General features: G+C 43.9%; 1 protein-coding gene and 1 long non-coding RNA gene across 3 annotated transcripts in view; both read right to left on the bottom strand.

The window, feature by feature from the left end:
• PDLIM5 (PDZ and LIM domain 5) overlaps nucleotides 1-20,791 on the bottom strand; it is a 426,156-nt gene that overhangs the window by 55,569 nt on the left and 349,796 nt on the right. The gene's annotated exons all lie outside the window — the stretch shown is intronic.
• Nucleotides 18,825-20,521, bottom strand: LOC138655335 (uncharacterized). Its single transcript, XR_011316725.1, has 3 exons — nucleotides 20,307-20,521; nucleotides 20,001-20,160; nucleotides 18,825-19,065 (listed from the first exon to the last, which is right to left on the bottom strand). It is a non-coding gene; the product is annotated as an uncharacterized lncRNA (long non-coding RNA).

Raw genomic sequence — 20,791 nt, 5'->3', positions numbered from 1 at the left:
CAGGAAAGTCAGTAAAAAGAAAAAATCACATGAATAAAAATTCCAGGAAAACTTTGCATATATTCATTTTAAAAGCTCCTATAGGCCTAACTGTTTTGCATCACTCAAGGATCTGACATAAATTGGCATTTTTCAGGTGCTCCAGAAGAGCCAAAATGAGAGCTACCATTTCATGCACAATGAACATTTACGGTAAGCCAATAGTAGCTGTAATATGATTCATAGCAGTGAAAATTTTGCCAAGGGAAGACATTTTTCTCTTATTCTTGCAAAATATGCCAGTACATTAATAGTTCACTTTGAAATTTTCATATTTATCCAGATAATGAAGGATTTCTAAATAGTGGTATCTGATCTTTTAAAACAAAGCTTTTTCTAATACCTTGCTGACATATCCCTTGGACTGCTAAAAAAAAGAGATTCATATGAAACATATTGGATTAATCACATAACCACTTTTCTACATAGGACAGAAAAGTACATCCCCAATTAAATGTTGGTTTATCGAGTGGGCCAACACCGGCCTCAAACATCAGCAACGGGAGCTAACTTGAAACTCTGCTACTTAAAGCACTACTCCAGCAATTTTTATTTCCCTGCCAAAGTGGTATCACTAAAGCTGGGTTCACATTACGTTGGGCGCGTCCGTTAGACGGACTACGTTACACCGCGGCATTAACGCGGTGTAACGTAGTCAGTTAACACCGCCATTGAGTCCAATGTCGGACGCGTGCGCTAGTGATGTGCCGTCATTGAGTGACGGACCCCGAGACGCGGGCTGCGGCGTTTCCGGCTCTGTCATCGCTAGCGCAGATAGAGTTAGCAGATGCTCTCTGCGCTAGCGTGCTGCCATAACGGCACTTGCGTTAACAGCAGCCCGTTAACGTATGTGTTGAACGGGCTGCTATTAACACAATGTGAACCCAGCCTAATGGAGATGGGCAAATCCGAACAGTGAAGTGTGGCGCTCCATACAGAACACCTACTGTTCGGGCACAGATACCAAACACGGACTTCACCAGCAAGTCCGTGTAAGGCTATTTTCACACTTGCGTTTTTAGCAATCCGTCGCGATCTGTCGTTTTGGGCAAAAAACGGATCCTACAAATGTGCTCGCAGGATGCTTTTTTTACCCATAGACTTGTATTAGCGACGGATGGCCACACTTCGCGTCCATCGTGCGACAGATCTGTCGTGTTTTGGCGGACCGTCGTCGCAAAAAAGTTCAATGTAACGTTTTTGTCTGTCGCGCCCGCCATTTTCTACCGCGCATGCGCGGCTGAAACTCCGCCCCCCCGGACTTCAGAATGGGCAGCGGATGCATTGGAAAAACTGCATCCGCTGCCCACCTCGTGCACAAATTTCACAACGTGCGTCAGTACATCGGCCCAATGCTTGGCGACGGACCCGTACCGATGCTAGTGTGAAAGTAGCCTTACAGTTCAGGTTCGGCCCCCTGAACACCAGGTGTTCTCATGCATGTGCATGACAGCACGGCAAACACTGCTGCTGGTCAGCGATCAGACATCCATGGTTCCCACGCTATCAAATGACAATGTGAGCCCGCAGCTGTGATCGGAGGTAAAAAGTTTACCTCCGGTCACTGGCGTGAGTAGATGGAACTACTGCTGCCGCTAATAAACAGCGAGAGCAGACAGCGGCCGTTGGGAGTATTCATCAGCAGACGCCTGCGCTCTAAACAAATAAAAATAAATAATAATAATAATAAACAAATAATAATAAAAAAAAGAAAAAAAAAGGCGGAGGTGCCATTGGGTTTTTGATAACCAGCCAGGCAAAACTCACAGCTGGGGGGCTGCAACCCTCAGCTGTCAGCTTTAGCAAGGCTGGTTATCAAGAATAGAAGGGTCTGCACTCCGATTTTTTTAAATTATTTAAATAAATAATTAAAAAAAAAAGTGTTGAGTCCCTACCTATTTTTCACAACCAGCCAAGCTGAAGCAGGCAGTTGGGGGCTGGTATTCTCAGGCTGAGAAGGGGCCAGGGACATTGCCTGCCCGACTACAAATAGGAGCCCACAGCTGCCCAGAAAAGGTGCATCCCTAAGATGCACCAATTATGGCGTTTTGTCCGGCTCTTCCCACCTGTCCCGTTTTTTCTTGATCATCTCACTCCACATGGATTTTTTTTCAGTTTTGTATAGTAAAGCGAATGGTGTCAAAACTACAATTTGTCCTGTGGACGAAAAAGCTCTTGTACAATTATGTTAATGCAAAAATAAATAAATATATATGGCCCTTAGAAGAGGGCAACAACAAAAACAAAACCTAAAAAAAAAAAAAAAGTTGAAGTCATGAAGGGGAAGAATTAAATGTAACCTGACAAAGGACGGTATGCACAAAAACAGTGGGATTTTGGGTTCAAATCCTACCACTGACATCTGCAAGGAGTTTGTAGGTTTTCCCGTGTTTTTATGAGTTTTCACCGGGTTTTCAGTTTTCCTCCCACACTCCACAGACCTACTGCAGGGAATATAGATTGTGAGTCCCAATGGGGACAGTGATGATAACATCTGAAAAGTGCTGCCGAATATGATGACGCCATATCAGTGAGTAAAAATCTACTATATAATTGTCTAAGGGTCACTCCCGTCTTTCTGTCTGTCTTTCTGTGACGTAAATCCCAAGTCGCTGATTGGTCGCGGCAAAACAGCCAATCAGCGACGAGCACAGTCCGATGGCAAAATGGCCGCTCCTTCCTCCCCGCAGCCAGTGCCTGCTCCATATTCCCCTCCAGTCAGCGCTTACACAGGGTTAATGGCAGCGTTAACGGACCGCGTTATGCCGCGGTGTAACGCACTCTGTTAACGCTGCTATTAACCCTGTGTGACCAACTTTTTACTATTGATGCTGCATATGCAGCATCAATAGTAAAAAAATCTAATGTTAAAAATAATAATAAAAAAAAATAAAAAATAGTTATATACTCACCCTCCGTCGGCCCCAGAACAGGCCTTTACCGCTCCTCGCGACGCCCCGGTGAACGCTCCATGCATTGCGGTCTCGCGAGATGATGACAGCGGTCACGAGACCGCAATGCACTCTTGAGATCGGAGCGCACGAGGAGCATCGGTAAACGCTTCGCTTGGATCCGGGGGCCAAAGGAAGGTGAGTATATCACTATTTTTTATTTTAATTCTTTTTTTTTTTTTTTTTAACAGGGATATGATGTCCACATTGCTATATACTGCGTGGGCTGTGCAATATACTACGTGGGCTGTGCAATATACTACGTGGGCTGTGCAATATACTACGTGGCCTGTGCAATATACTACGTGGCCTGTGCAATATACTACGTGGCCTGTGTTATACGCTACGTGGGCTGTTATACACTCCGTGGGCTGTGCTATATACTACGTGGCTGTGCTATATACTCCGTGGGCTGTGTTATATACTACGTAGCTGTGCTATATACTCCGTGGGTTGTGCTATATACTATGTGGCTGTGCAATATACTCCGTGGCTGCGCTATTTACTACGCGGGCTGTTATATACTACGTGGCCGGCCGCGAACAATCAGCGACAGGTGCAGTCCGGCGCGGGATTCGAACCACGCTTCGCTAATTGGTTGCGGCCGGCCGAATCCTGTGTATTCAATGTATTATTCTAAAATCTTCATAAATAAACTACATACATATTCTAGAATACCCAATGCGTTAGAATCGGGCCACCATCTAGTAAATAATAAATGGGCGTTCCACAGCAATATGTTAGAAAAAGGTAAAACTGGGTGATTAATTGTTTATGGTATGTAACCGTTTCAGAATGAACAGGACTCCACTAGTGCATAGTTTTCCTGACAAATCTGTTAATAGCACCTTCTCCAAACAAATATCATGTTTCTCTTTACCCTTTAATATTTAACTTTCTATTATTTTCTACCCCACCCTCTTACAGTAAGACATTTGGTTTCAGGCTGGAGGCATATTAGTTGAATGGCTGACATTTACAAATCACCAGCACTTGTCTCACAATGGGCTTTGCTTGGTGAAGTCAAAGTTTGTATCAGTTATGACAAGATACATTCCTGTGGCTTGTTGTCACGGACTGAAAAAATAAATCAGGACAAAGACAAAATGAATAAAGCATGTGCTCTACAACCCGCAGATTAGGAAACAGGAGTCGAAGTTCTTGCCTGGGTTTGCATCGTCTTTATTGAACTTTTATTTTCAACAGTAACTTCAACACACCTACCATGTCTGCTAGGGACAATCAGAGGCAGACCGTTACTATGCTGCTTAATTCTTTTTTCTGTACCCAATACTTTAGTTACCACACACAGAGACAGAGCAGGAGGAGCTAAAGAGATTGACATAGCATTGTGGGAATAGATTTAGTGCAACTTACATTTTATACCTTGTAATGCTGAAGAGTCCAGTAGGTGGCGCTGCTAAGTGACTGACCGCTGTCTAAGTAGGTACAGTCATACAGGGAAGTCTGTCATTAACTGTCAATAACGAATCGGACTGCCCCCTGCTAGACTTCAAAATACAGTTTATACTTAACTATAGAAAAAAAAAGATATATAGACCGAACATCCAAAACTTCTACTTTTAGAAATTTTTGCTTGGCTGCAAAAGATCAAACTGAATGAGAGATTCTTAATTAACACCTTATTGACAGAGCCAATTTTGTACTTCATGACCGAGCCAATTTTTACAATTGACCACTGTCACTTTATGAGGTTATAATAACTCTGGAACATTCCAGTGATTCGGATTTTTTTTATTACATATTGTACTGCATGTCAGTGGTAAAATTTCTTCGATATGATTTGCATTTATGAAAAAAAAAAAAAAAACAGAAATTTGGCAAAAAATTTGAAAATCTTGCAATTTTCAAACTTAATTTTTGTGCCCTTAAATCAGAGACTAGTCATATCACACAAAATAGTTCATAAATAACATTTCCCATATGTCTACTTTACAACAGCACAATTTTGGAAAAACTTTTTTTTTGTTAGGAAGTTATAAAGGTTAAAAGTTAACCAGCGATTTCTCATTTTTCCAACAAAATTTACAAAACCATTTTTTTTAGGGACCACCTCACATTTGAAGTGTTTGGGGGGTCAATATAGCAGAACAAACCAAAGTGACACCATTCTAAAAACTGCAGCCCTCAAGGTGCGCAAAACCACATTTAAGAAGTTTATTAACCCTTCAGGTACTTCACGAGAACTAAAGCAGTGTGGAAGGAAAAAAAATTAACATTTTACTTTTTTCACAAAAAAATTACTTTGGAACCAATCGTTTTTATTTTCACAAGGCTATCAGGAGAAAATGGACCACAAATAATTTTGTGCAATTTCTCCTGAGTATGCAGATATCCCATATGTGGGGGAAATCCACTGTTTGGGAACACGGCAGGGCTCAGAAGGGAGGGAGCACTGTTTGACTTATTGAATGCAAAATTGGCTGGAATCAACGGCAGGTGCCATGTCGCGTTTGGAGACCCCCTGATGTACCTTAACAGTGGAAACCCCCCCAGTTCTAACTCCAAACCCAACACACCCCTAACCCTAGCCCCATCCCCATCTAAAAGTAGGGGGTGATAAAGGGGGGTTTGATTTACTACTTTTTTATTTTGATCACTGTGATAGGGTCCATCACAGGAGAAATCCATTGTTGAGAGGTGCCGGCCGGCCGATCTCGGCGGGCACACTGCGCATGCGCCTGCCATTTTCTTCCCGGAAGAAGCAGCCAAGGGCCATGGGACATCACCGGGGTATGCAGGAGGTACCCGGGGGGCTCAGGGGACCCCTTTTCTCTCTCCTCTGATGTGATAGATCATATCATAGGAGAGAGAAATAAATAGTAAATCTGACTTTTTTTTGTGGTCGCTGTTATTCCGTGAATAACGGTGATCACAATACTGGAGTCAAACCGACCCGAATCATGTTCTCCAGGGTCTCAGCTATCCCTGGTAGCCGAGACCCCAGAGAATTTACGACACTGGGGGGGTGCTATAACCTCATTTCTTATCGCCGTTAAAAAGCAGCGCTGAGGAATACGTACACTTAACTGTTGCCATTAAAAAGCGTATTGGCGGTTGTTAAGGGGTTAACATTCTAATCAGACCTCTGTGAAGCCCATTGCCACATTATGGCCAAGCTATTCGTGGATAGCCCTCCTGCAAAGGCATACTTCTCTATGCCCTGCCAAGGACATAGCAAAGCACTGTAATGCACATGCGCCGTCAGGGCAGAAAAGCATGCCTATGCAGGAGTGCGAAGGGGGATACAGTGTGAATTATGTGGGAAGCGTCGTCCACACGAAGTACAAAAAGGAGGATGGCATCGCAAGAAGAGAGGAGGCGCACGATAAAGACCAGTGACGCCCATTGGATCGGACTGCCCCATAGGAGAGTATAATAAAAGGTGGAGGGTTTTTTTTGCCTTACAGGGTGAATTGGAGTCATATATACAGCATTTTAGAATGCAGTCACATGGGGCAGATAGGTAGTGGTTGTAGGTAGTATGGGAAAAACCTGGTTACAGGTTCTCTTTAAATGTGCTGTGAAGCGATCAGTGTCAAAGAGATACTGCACCAGCAGAGTGAGGAACCCATGTGCCCACAGTACCCATGCTGCAAGGAAAAGCTTCTGTCTCGGCCTGTTCAAGCATGACAAGGTCAGCCATTCATGTCAATAGCCGGCATGTAATACTACCTTTTCATTGCAGTGGCTGCCGAAAAGAAAATCTGTTGAAAAATGCAGCAGTCTTAGCAGTTACTGATACAGGACGTGAAAAATTGAGCCAATCTGAATTCCATTTCACAATGAGTGTCAGTAAGAGGGTTGTCTCACCTTCTGTGTGTGCGCGGATTTGGGATCTCAGATCAGTGACATTATTCCTCCACTGGCCCAAACTGTGCATGCTCGGTAAGCAGAGGCAGCTTTGCCTTTACAGGATTAGAATTGCACTGGAGCTGACCGTGCCAGGAAATAACCGTACACTCCAGTGGTTTGGAGAGTTTCAGGGCAGTTACATATATGGTAGAATAAAAAGATCTTAAAATTGTTGTTGTCACTCCAACAGAATGTAGAGTCAGTCCAGAGATAGGGTAAAAGATGCAATTTTATAAGTCTTCTACAATGACTTAAAAAGGTTCCATGTTTCGAGGATCTGCTCCTCTTCATCAGACCAAAAATAAGACATTTTCTTTTTAGCATGATGAAGGGCAATAGATCCCTGAAACATGTAACCTTGTAATACACTGTATGAATAAACAAGCATCTTATTTTACCTCTGGACTGATTCTTTCTATTCGAGACACAGTATCAATTTTAGTACTTTTTTTTTTACTATATAAACACACGTTTCTACTCTTGCTTGCTAGATAGTCTGAAAAACCTTTGGGGAAATAATAATAATAATAATAATCTTTATTTATATAGCGCCAACATATTCCGCAGCGCTTTACAGTTTAACAGTTTCAAACACAAAAGTCATAAGTAACAACGTTAACAATACAATAATTAAAGCAAAATAGGACGACCCTGCTCGTGAGAGCTTACAATCTACAATGAGGTGGGGGAGATACAAAGTACAGGTGTGTATTTACAATGATGTATTTACAATCATGGTCCAGCCATCTTCAGGGGTTGGGGAATAGATGGGGATAGTGAATGGGCTACACACAAACATAACATAACTTTGATTAGTGAACGTGATAGGCCGCTCTGAACAAATGTGTTTTGAGCGAGCGCCTAAAACTATGCAAATTATGGATGGTCCTAATATCTTGGGGTAGAGCATTCCAGAGGATTGGCGCAGCACGGGAGAAGTCTTGGAGTCGGGAGTGGGAGGTACGGATTAGTGCAGAGGTTAGCCGAAAGTCATTTGCAGAGCGCAGTGGTCTGTTAGGCTGATAGACAGAAATGAGGGAGGAGATGTAAGGGGGTGCCGCACTGTGGAGAGCTTTGTGGGTGAGAACAAGTACTTTGAATTGTATCCTGTAATGAATGGGCAGCCAGTGTAACGACTGGCGAAGAGCGGACGCGTCCGAGTAACGATTAGCCAGATGGACGACCCTGGCTGCTGCATTAAGGATGGACTGGAGAGGGGAAAGTCGAGTGAGGGGGAGGCCAATTAATAGAGCATTACAGTAGTCCAGGCGGGAGTGGATCAGGGCGACCGTGAGGGTTTTAGCTGTCTCCATGGTGAGAAAAGGGCGGATTCTAGAGATGTTCTTTAGGTGTAAGCGGCACGAGCGGGCAAGAGATTGTATATGGGAGGTGAAGGAGAGATCGGAGTCGAACATAACACCCAGACAGCGCGCCTGCTGCCGGGGTGTTATTATGGTGCCACCCACGGAGAGGGAAATGTCAGATTTAGGGAGGTTAGTAGATGGTGGGAGCAGAAGAAGTTCAGTTTTGGAGAGGTTGAGTTTCAGATAGAGAGCGGACATGATGTTGGAGACTGCGGACAGACAGTCAGTGGCATTCTGTAGTACAGCGGGGGTAAGGTCAGGGGATGACGTATATAGTTGTGTGTCGTCGGCATAAAGATGGTACTGAAAGCCAAATCTGCTGATGGTCTGTCCAATTGGGGCCGTGTAGAGAGAGAACAGAAGGGGGCCAAGGACTGAGCCCTGAGGTACCCCAACAGTGAGAGGAAGAGGAGATGAAGTGGAGCCAGAGAACAGAACACTGAAGGAGCGGTCGGAAAGATAGGAGGAGAACCAGGAGAGAGCAGTGTCCTTAATGCCTAGTGACTGGAGCCTAGAGAGCAGGAGAGGGTGGTCAACAGTGTCAAAAGCTGCAGAAAGGTCGAGAAGAATGAGCAGAGAGTGGTCACCATTACGAAAGGAAGGCACGCCAGGAAATGATAGCTTCCCTTTAACCTGTAACGGAGCCTTTAAAGGGAAGGTGCCACCAGTTCTCTTGTATTTTGTTTTTTTGTGAAATTAAGCTTAAAATAGTAATTAAAATGTATTAATGCATTGTTTGCAAACATTTCTATATGAAAAATATTACATATTTTTGTTACAAATATACATATTTACCACTAGGGGGGGCCTTTTCCGTTTTAGACCTCAAGCAGCTATAGTAAGATTTACCAGCTTTACTGTTAGTAGCAAAATTGGGGCAGTAACTGCTGACATCACCATTTCCCTCCCCTTATGGGTGGTCTAATATCCCTGGGGCAGAATGAAGAGCAGCATCACAGGGCAGCACCATTTTGTGTGTGACTGCCCTGTGATCTGCCATCACCAGCAGTTACTGCATCAGAGGCACAGCTTGTTTACAGAGGAGCAGAACACAGTGGACTCAGCAGCATTTTTTGTGAACATTCTTGCCATCCCCCTTCCCCCACCTTAATCCCTGTTCTGTCAGCTGCCCTGCTCTCTCTCTCCAGGTGTCACCTCCCTCTCGGCTGTGAGTGCAGCTTACAGGAGATCACAGGGACTGTGCGTGAGGGGGAGGCGGAGACACAGCAGGAGAAGCACACAGGGCAGAGTGTGAGGAGCAGAGGATGTCTGCCCAGGACGTGCCTGCGTGGAGTACAGAGGAGCAGTGAGCGCTTCTTCTGTCCTGCGATAGAGAGTAAGTGTAGCTTGGCAGATAGCACAGGGCTATAATAAAATGGCAGCTAGTCACACCTACAGCAGTGAGTTGTGCAGCCCACAGAGGCGTGCCCAGCTCACTGCTAATGCTGCTGCAATGTTAGAGATAGGAGATAATAGACCGGCGCTGACCCTATGTCCATGGGGTGCCGTAATCTGACACTGATAGTGTCCTGCTACTGCTGCAAAACCAAGATGTCAGCCCCCAGTGCATTCTTTAAACTCATAACACATGAAATCTGTTTCACATGCATTTAAAACTTGGCTATAGCAGCATGTTATGCTACATTACAGTGATTTATTAATGATCTACAAACGCGGTACCTTACCTTTAACAACAATTTAGGGGTGAGCAACTTGTTTGATACTTATATTTTGTATACTAATTTGTCAAAATGTATCACACGAGGTGCTATACTCTATGCGTTTTATTTTACATAGCTTCAGAGCAGCACTTACAAGCTCTGTTGTAAACCACTTGTAAGAGCGGCACGTTAGACCACAGAAGTGGCTGATAACCTAGAACACAAACAGGAAATTTCCGCATGACAAACATAGAGATTGGAACAGCACCAGGGCTCGCCTTCTGGTTCTATGCCCCTTTGCTTATTTCACCGATATATACCAATTGCGTTTTCCAGATAAAGCTACTGGATACGGTGCTCTGCTCAATAAGTAACAGCAATCTTCATATCTCATCAAAGGATAATAAAAGAAGCGGCACTCACCAGTTTGCTGAAAAAAGTGTCTTTAATGCAGCCTTAATCCATGCTTACAGGCTATTCAGACACGTTGCAGGTGATTATGAGGGTGCGGGGAGTGAAGGAGGACGACGGCCGTTTCGTGCAATCAGCACTTCGACGGGTCCATCGAAGACCCGTCGAAGTGCTGATTGCACGAAACGGCCGTCGTCCTCCTTCACTCCCCGCACCCTCACAATCACCTGCAACGTGTCTGAATAGCCTGTAAGCATGGATTAAGGCTGCATTAAAGACACTTTTTTCAGCAAACTGGTGAGTGCCGCTTCTTTTATTATCCTTTGATGAGATACAAACAGGAAATTGTAAAATAAAAAATCTCTGTTCTGGAGCATATTGTTGATTTTTCATAACTAAAAATTGCAAAGTTGTTTATTTTTACAAGTACTTTGCAATTTTACATAGTAACAGTTATTAGGGTTGAGGGAAGACTTTAAGTCCATCTAGTTCAACCCATAGCCTAACCTAACATGCCCTAACATGTTGATCCAGAGGAAGGCAAAAAAAAACCCATGTGGCAAAGAGTAAGCTCCACCTTGGGGAAAAAAATTCCTTCCCGACTCCACATACGGCAATCAGACTAGTTCCCTGGATCAACGCCCTATCAAGGAATCTAGTGTATATAACCTGTAACATTATACTTTTCCAGAAATGTATCCAGTCCCCTCTTAAATTTAAGTAATGAATCGCTCATTACAACATCATACGGCAGAGAGTGCTATAGTCTCACTGCTCTTACAGTAAAGAATCCGCGTCTGTTATTATGCTTAAACCTTCTTTCCTCCAGACGTAGAGGATGCCCCCTTGCCCCTGTCTCAGGTCTATGAGTAAAAATATCATCAGAAAGGTCTCTGTACTGTCCCCTCATATATTTCTACATTAAAATAAGATCACCCCTTAGCCTTCGTTTTTCCAAACTAAATAGCCCCAAGTGTAATAACCTGTCTTGGTATGTCAGACCCCCCAGTCCTCTAATAACCTTGGTCGCTCTTCTCTGCACCCGCTCCAGTACAGCTATCTCTTTCTTATACACCGGAGACCAGAACTGTGCACAGTATTCTAAGTGTGGTCGCACAAGTGACTTGTATAGAGGTAAAATTATGTTCTCCTCATGAGCATTTATGCCTCTTTTAATGCATCCCATTATTTTATCTGCCTTTGCAGCAGCTGCCTGACACTGGCCACTAAATGTGAGTTTGTCGTCAGCACATACACCCAGGTCTTTTTCATTGACTGTTTTGCCCAGAGTTTTAGAATTAAGCGCATAGTTATACATCTTATTACTTCTGTCCAAGTACATGACCTTACATTTGTCCCCATTAAAGCTTATTTGCCATTTATCAGACCAAGCTTCTAGTTTACATAAATCATCCTGTAATATTAAATTGTCCTCCTCTGTATTGATTAGCCTGCAGAGTTTAGTGTCATCTGCAAATATTGAAATTCTACTTTGTATGCCCCCTACAAGGTCATTAATAAATATGTTAAAAAGAAGAGGGCCCAATACTGACCCCTGTGGTACCGCACTGCTAACCGCGACCCAGTCCGAGTGTGCTCCATTAATAACCACCCTTTGTTTCCTATCCCTGAGCTAGCTCTTAACCCACTTACACATATTTTCCCCTATCCCCATTATTCTCATTTTATGTATCAACCTTTTGTGTGGCACCATATCAAAAGCTTTTGAAAAGTCTATATACACTACGTCCACTGCGTTCCCTTGGTCCAGTCCGGAACTTACCTCTTCATAGAAATTGATCAGATTAGTCTGACATGAACGGTCCCTAGTAAACCCGTGCTGATACTGGGTCATGAGGTTATTCCTCTTCAGATACTCCAGTATAGCATCCCTTAGAATGCCCTCCAGGATTTTACCCACAGTAGAGGTTAAGCTTACTGGCCTTTAATTTCCGAGTTCAGTTTTTGTCCCCTCTTTGAATATTGGCACCACATTTGCTATACGCCAGTCCTGTGGTACAGACCCTGTTATTATGGAGTCTTTAAAGATTAAAAATAATGGTCTATCAATGACTGTACTTAGTTCCTGCAGTACTCGGGGGTGTAACCCATCTGGACTCGGAGATTTGTCAATTTTAGTGAATTTTAGAAGCCGCCGTACATTTTAGCATTAAAGAACATGAGACAACCTTTTAAGGGAAGTCTTTGTAAAGCTTTTTCTCATCAATAAAAAGGAGATGTTCTTTAATAGCCTAAATGAATGTAAAAGAAAACCAACATGCATACTTTGGTATAATGCTTAGGTCATTTACTTTGATAAATAAAAGAATGCATATAAAGTGAGCGACACCCAGCCTAGCCCAAGTATCTTATAATAATACTATATTGCTTTCCAAGGTGTCTGGAAAATATTTACAGAATGAGAAAAATCTCGACACTCCTAGTCCAGTAACTAACCCCTAAAAACAGATGGTTCTATGAATAATGAGCATAAAAGCGAAGCATGCAAATGTCTATTGGCACATTTATCAGATAACTCGGTATTTATGAGTGAAGGAGTATGACAAATACAGATACGTTTAGCAGTAAATGTAGGATTGTGTAGTTTCCATGGAGTAGGTCTAGGTCCAGTATGAAGAATTTTAAAGATATACCGTAGGCTCTGATACAATCAATTTAGTCAGAATTCTACTTGTAAACTTTAAAATGCTGCAAACTTTTTGATGAGCTGGGAGCTGCGCAAACATTTTGGTGACTTTTTGAATTCCTATCCCAGCCAGATGCCGAAACGTGGGTGATGCTTTGACGGGAGGGGCATAGCCAAGCTCAGATCCCAAATTCACCACAATTTATGCCATAAAAGTAGAGTAAGGCCCCCTTTCACACATCAGTTTTTTGCAGTCAGTCACAATCCGTTGGCTCGACGGATCTGTCGCAGATTGTGAAAAACTGATGCGACGGATCTGTTTTTTTTGGATGGATCCGACTAGCAACCCCTGTTGAAAAACCTCACCGCGAAACGCGTATCCGGGGCAGTCAGGTGAAGTGTGGTTGCATTTCCCTTTGATTCATGGGTAAGCATGCACAATTAAAAGCGCGATTATGTGATGTATGGCTATTTTCCTGGGAATAGGTTGATTTGTTATTGATGCTCTGTTGAGCTCCTGGCTATCCCCTGGACCTAATGATATATACACTTTGTGCATCCTTTAGGGATAAATTCTGGGTAAACCACATGTAGCCTGACGTACCGTCATGTCTCCTTTGTTCTACTTTCCTGCTTGATATATATTGCATACAGCATATATATGTATGTTGTTAGCATCTATTTGTATAATAAATTTTGGATTTGCTTTTTAAAGGGAACCTGTCACCCCACCGCATCAGGGGCTTATCTACAGCATTCTGTAATGCTGTAGATAAGCCGCCGATGTTACCTGAAAGAGGAGAAAAAGACGTTAGATTATACTCACCCAGGGCGGTCCCGCTGCTGGTCAGGTCGGATGGGTGTCTCCGGTCCGCTGCGGCGCCTCCCATCTTCATTACAAGACGTCCTCTTCTGATCTTCAGCCACGGCTCCGGCACAGGCGTACTTTGCTCTGCCCTGTTGAGGGCAGAGGATAGTACTGCACTGCGCAGGCGCCGGAAAGGTCAGAGGCCCGGCACCTGTGCACTGCAGTACTTTGTCTGCCCTTAAATAGGGCAGAGCAAAGTACGCCTGCGCCGGAGCCGTGGCTGAAGATCAGAAGAGGACGTCTTGTAATGAAGATGGGAGGCGCCGCAGCGGACCAGAGACACCCATCCGACCTGACCAGCAGTGGGACCGCCCCTGGGTGAGTATAATCTAACGTCTTTTTCTCCTCTTTCAGGTAACATCGGCGGCTTATCTACAGCATTACAGAATGCTGTAGATAAGCCCCTGATGCCGGTGGACTTACCTCACCCGCGATTTTCGGGGTGACAGGTTCCCTTTAAATATGCTGTTTGGGACTGGTTTACTCCAATTCTTTCTGTCTCAACAGTACGTTTTTGTAGAGTAGAAAGGAAAGGTCGAATTCTAGAAATGTTTTTGGCTGAAAGGGAGTCTGTTGGCACAAATAACTGTTCAACTCCAGCACAAGTACTAGGTGTCACCATATTGCAAGGAAATATCTCTGTGCACCCTCACATCTACATGTTTTGCATGAATTTCTTCAAAAATCTTTCCTGATTGATGGCTCTGGCTTTACATGAGCTAGAGGAGAGTGGAAATAGATGGAAAACAAGTTGGTGGAGGGTGCACGGAGCTGCCCAGCACTGCAATATGTAAAGATGTAGGTACTGTAATTCCAGGATGAGGTCATTTTGTGACCTAAATTGTATGTAAATACTTTCAAGCTAGTAAATCGTTCTTGCTATGAGTTTCACTACGACACAAGTGAAAAAGAGAAGACTTGCATAATTGCCTGTGACAGGACGTACATCAAAGCTGGAGTCAAATGCACCTTGTAAGTGACACAGTGTATCCGCTGAACTGAGATGCACAAACTGTGCATTTCCAAAAAATGCTAAATAATGCACCAAAGTTGTCTAGACTGCCAGTGTGTGTTAGGCTACGTTCACATTAGCGTCGCCGACGCAACGCACGACGCATCGGAAACGCACGCAAAAACGCACCTTTTTTGACGCAAGCGTCGGACGGATGCGTCGTAAAACGCAGCGTTTTTGTTGCGTTTTTACAAAAAACGCAGCGTTTTACGACACATGCGTTGTCAAACACTGATTAGATCTTTACACACAATTTAGTGTCTAGACACTAGATAACACCACCAATGAATAGAAGAGGGTGGGTCTAGTGTCTAGACAATCGATAATGCCACCAATGGGTAGATGGGGGTGGGTATTAATGTAATAGTGGTATATATACCCCGGCATAGATTATTTCCAACCATAGAGCATCAAGATGGATCGTCCCATGGAGAGTATCTACCTCAATTTTCAGCTGGAATTAGCCCTTGCTATTGCTTATGCTATTGCCTGTCATGAACAGAGGAAAAGAGACAAACTACGGAGAAGGAGTCGTCGGCGTTTTTGGCTACACCCTATAGTGGAAGTCCGAGAGAGTCGTGGAGCCTACCATTGTCTGTTTGGCGAATTAAATGAGAACCAGGACAAATACTTTGAATACACCAGGATGTCAAAAGACAGCTTCTGATATCTGCTGCGTCTGGTGGAAGGAACCATTTCCAGGCAGGACACGCAGCTCCGTAAATCGATTTCCCCTGAGGAACGTCTGCTGGTGACTCTACGGTACGTAATGGAATGTGAAGGATTTATATGTTCTTGCCATTTTTTAAAGTAATGTGTTTTTGTTTTGTGGGGTGGGGGTATTGTTATTAAAAATGAAAAATTATTTCATAACAATTTTATTAATTATATTTATTTATTTTTCTTCTTGTCAGTTTCCTGGCTACCGGAGAGACATTGAGATCACTGCATTTCCAGTTTCGGATTGGAGTCTCAACACTGTCGGGTATTATTGCCGACACATGCCGCGCATTGTGGGACAACCTCCGGGAGGAATTTTTACCCATCCCTACAAGAGAAATATGGCTTGCCAACGCCCAAAAATTTGAACAAGTGTGTTCTTTCCCTAACTGTATTGGAGCCGTGGATGGGAAGCACATTAGGATTACCAAGCCTTCAAGAAGTGGATCTCTTTTTTTTAATTATAAAAAATACTTTTCCACCGTGCTGATGGCAATTGCAGGTGCGGACTGCAGGTTTCTCGCTGTGGACATTGGAGCGTTTGGTCGTGCAAATGATTCACGGACATTTAAGGAGTCTAATATGGGCCGAAGATTGTACAATAACAATTTTAATTTCCCCCATCCACGACCTCTTCCCAACACCGACGGCCCGGCCCTGCCATTTGTTGTTGTTGGTGATGAGGCTTTTCAAATGAGTGGCAACCTACTTAAACCGTACTCAAGTCGTGGGTTGGACCGCACCAAAACTATATTTAATTATAGACTGTCCAGGGCCAGAAGAACTGTGGAGTGCGCCTTTGGCATCCTGGTCTCCAAATGGCGTATCTTAGGATCCGCCATAAATTTGAAAATTGAGACAGTGGATGAGGTGGTGAAGGCGTGTGTGGTTCTCCACAATTTTATTATTGATAAAGAGAGAGTCAACGTGGAACTCGATGAACCCATACCAAATCCATTGCCTGATTATCAAGCTCATCCTCTGCGGACAACTGTGGAGATTGCTCATATGAGGGACCAATTTGCTGCATACTTTGTTTCTGATGTTGGCCGTGTTTCATGGCAAGATCAAATGGTTTAATTCTTCGTGTTATTATGATGTCATGTAAACACTGTGGAGTCCATGTCATTTAACCATACTATGTAAGGTTATTGTTAAAATGTCCCCTGATTGTATAATGCGTTGTGTTTTGAAATAAAGTTCTTGTGCCTTTCCGTTTTCACCAAACAAATCTCCCATACGTTTTTCCATAGTAATAGAATTGTAAAATCCAATTTTATTGAAAGTAATGTGTGTCACACAAAATTTGTTTGTTCCATAGTTTTGACGTCTATAATCGGCTCCCACCTTGTCAACCATTTTTAATCCTGCAGACTATTTGCATATGGAACCAGGCTTGACAAGGAGGGAGACGATCATGTTTGCAAAACTCTACAGAGTTAACACTATTGTACTCAGGATGCTAGAATTCGTCCAGAGTCAAATAGTGGCGACACTGTGAACATTGCTTCCACCTCACCTGACCAATAATCTTAAGGTACATTAATAAAACTATTATCCAACGATACCGACCAGTGATACGACTGGACCGAGATCGTTGTTTAGTTGTCGCGTGGTTGCTGGAGAGCTGTCACACAGACAGCTCTCCAGCGACCAAAAAAGAGCAAGTCCCGTGTAATCTGGGTAATGTTATGAAGCGCTTTGCCACACTCACGATGTTTACCATTGTAAATGTAATTTTAAAAAATACAAAAAACCCTTACACTCCGGTGTGTGAAACGTCCATCGCCGTCAACTTCCTGTACTGTGCCAGCCCTAAAGCACAGCACAGCGTTTATTAAGTCAACGGTGTGCTCAGCTTTACGGGCGGGAATCACAGTGTCAGAGCGGAAACATGACGGCGAGGGACGTGGTAGACACCTTTTTATATTTGTGGGGTATTGTTCACTTTTTATTTGAGTGTTCACTGCGCTAGTAACCCAATATTCCCTTGTTTAAAACAAAGACATCGCTGGATCGGTCTAAACTCGCCGATCCAACAATGACAGCGTCTGATCAGTTACCCAAAAAAAATTCCAAATCATTCGCTGACACCAAAAAACTCACAGCAGGGGCTCAATCGTTTTACGATTTCAGAAAAGATAACGTTGGTTACACACAAAAACCAACTTTATCTATACTGAAATTGTTGTGTGCTGGTACATTGTAAACTTGACATATTGAGCAATGCTGTTTGTGTTTGTAACATCTGATAGTACACTGAGCGACAGCCCTATAAAACAATGAAAAAAACAAATTGATAAATATTGTCAGACATTGCACATCAGGTGTTACAAAGACAATAATTGTGTATACGGCGCAAGGTGTGATTTGGTGCAAACTTTATTTGAGACAATAAAAACTAATTTTTTTTTTAAAAAATAACATTTATTTAGGGTACAAAAAAATAAATTTGGGAAATGTTATTAGGGGGTACCAACATCCGCAATTAAAGGGGATTGATATCCCACACTTTTTGGGGGTGTTGAGGAGACCGAGGAGGAGGACGAGGGGGAGGAAGCAGCATACTCTATGACACTAGATGGGATGCCGACATCAACCCAGGCAGTGGATGGTGGCGAGACTAGCAAAGCAGGAGGTGAGGGAGGAGGAGGGACGACCAGTGTCCTTGGCTGGCTACTCTGGCTCCGGGTAGACCCAGGCTGTGATGGTGTACTCCTTGTAGACCCAGGCTGGGTACTGGGTGTACTCCGTGTAGACCCAGCCTGGGTACTTGGTGTGCTCCGGGTCGACCCGGGGTGTTTTCTGGTGGTACTTTTGGGAGCAGCCATAGCCAAGGTCGTAGTACTTGTCGTCGTCTTCTTCTTCTTTTTCCTCCTCTCTCCCTCTGGGTGTGGGTCGGCTTCCCGTCTGTGTCCCCTTGCAGGCCTGTCAGGCTCTGTTCTGTGGTGGCGGTGGCCCTCGGCACGCGGAGCTCTGTGGTGGTGCTCTGCAGCAGGAGTCGGAGTCATGGCAGCCAGCGATGGTACTGCGGGCATATTTGTCGCTGACTGCATGACCCGAGCCTGCTGCAGAGCACTGACATATACATTGTTGCAGCCCTGCATGACCGAAATCTGGAGTTCCGGCGTAAGATGTTCAACCATGCCGTTGTGAATGGCATTAAAAAAATGTTTGGCCGGCCTCGAGAGATCCGTTTCGATGTTTTCAAGGCGCCGTTCGATATTGCACATTTTATCGCACAGCGCCTTGAAACCATTCTGAAATACGGTGCTCAGATGTAAAAATTCGGCCATGGGCGCCCTGTCCGAGGCCCACTGACGCTGTCGGGAAGACCCAAAGGAAGGAGCGACAGAGGCCTCGGCCAGGGGAACATCTGATGGACCGGCTGCCGGTTCGCCAGATTGTGGTGGTGCAGACCTGCTCTCGCTGTGGGATGGCTGCGACTGTTCAGATGGCGCTTCACAAAGGACCGCTCCAGAGGGTCAGACAGCCTCGCGGGTGCTGCTGTGTGTTCTGTGAAAACATAAGGAAACCATTAGTATACTAAATATCACATTTCACATGCGTCATTAATTAACTTTACCGCCAGGTATCAATTGCCGCCATTAATATTAACCTATTTTTAATATTGACACTGCATATGCACCATCAATATTAAAAAAAAAAAAAAGGTATTTATTTAATTCACAATAGTCACCCATGGTTGTGGTTTGCAACGCCAGACAATTATGCTTACGTTGGAACTGCCATGACGTCACGGTCATGTGACCGAGACGTCATCACAGGTCCTGCGAGCTGAGCAATCATGGGAACATAACCTGCTTTGCAGTGGAATGTATGCCGTATCTACTTTTTTGGGTATAAAAAAAATCGGGGATACACCGGGATAGCCACTATACTACTACACTATTAAATATTGGCTGGGCATGGCCAATCTACTATTTTTCTGTGTTCTGTATACTTCAGATTTCAGTGAAATTGCTAGTAAGTCAAGCTCAACACTGTAGTAATCCCAGAAGGCTCGGAGCACGGAGCCGCTGTGTCAAGTGTGAGAAGACCAGAAATGAATAAAAAATTCTAGGTCAACGAGGCGTGAAAAGTAAAAACAAAATACTTTATTCACTTCAATCAGAAGCAGAGGATGAAACATCTGCACAATACAATAAAAACACTATCTACGCGTTTCAGGTCTGATGTTCCCTGTCACCTGAAACGCGTAGATAGTGTCTATTGTATTGTGCTGATGTTTCATCCTCTGCTTATGATTGAAGAGGATAAAAGTATGTATTTTTTACTTTTCACACCTCGGTGAACTTGCCTTTTTTTCTTCATTTCTATACTTTGTACTTGCCAAAATAAATGGCTGGGCAATAAGCTACGTGGCCCGAATGTAGTATGTGAATATGCATGTTGTAAAAACTAGGTGTGTGCATAGGTACTATACTTACTCTCTGCTTTCAAGGACCGGTCGCAAGAACTGCAGTATACGGTTATACTTGTACACCGAGGTCCTTGAAGCGGCAGCACCACTACGAGTCTGTCCCTCCTTTTTCAGGCCCCTCCTGAAGCGGTCCTTCATGGAGCGCCATCTGGTCTTCAATTGTTTAACTGTGTATAAATTGAAAAAATAAAAAAGGTTTTAGATAATATATTGAAAACGATTACGTAACCGTGTGCAATCCCAATAGAAGACATCACAGACGGTTGTGTAATCCTGGCATGATGGGTCACAGCAGCATTTTGGAAATACTTACGGAAACTAGCTTTCGCCTTGGGGGAAGCGCCGTCGAAGCCATCCCACAGCGATTGTGCCACCTCTTTCCACAGACCCCGCAATATGCCCTGGTCCGCGTGCCGGGGGTCACGGCTGTCCCACAACGGGCCCCGTGCTTCAATGGATGCCACCATCATGTCAATATTGAGTGGTTCATCCAGGGCCCGTTGTGAAACCTAGAAAAAATGGAAAATATTAATGTTTGAAAGATAAAAAAAAATTGTCCCTACCTCCTCCACCGCCACCTACTACACACAACACCACAACCTCCCACCACCCCCCATAACCGCAAAAACAAAAAAATTAAACAAAAAAAATGAATAGGTTTGAAATAAATACTTACTCTCCGTCCTGCAGCCACAGCTTGGCCCCGTGGTCCCTGCTGCTGCTCCCTCTCTTCCTCCTGGTTCTCCTCCTCACTTGAAGAAGCCTGCAAAATAGTTTACCAAAAAGTTGAGTGACATC

Source organism: Ranitomeya imitator, chromosome 1, assembly GCF_032444005.1.
Source record: "Ranitomeya imitator isolate aRanImi1 chromosome 1, aRanImi1.pri, whole genome shotgun sequence".
NCBI lineage: Eukaryota > Metazoa > Chordata > Amphibia > Anura > Dendrobatidae > Ranitomeya > Ranitomeya imitator.
The sequence above is the reverse complement of the archived record's forward strand: the minus strand, read 5'-3'. Positions and strand labels throughout refer to the sequence as shown.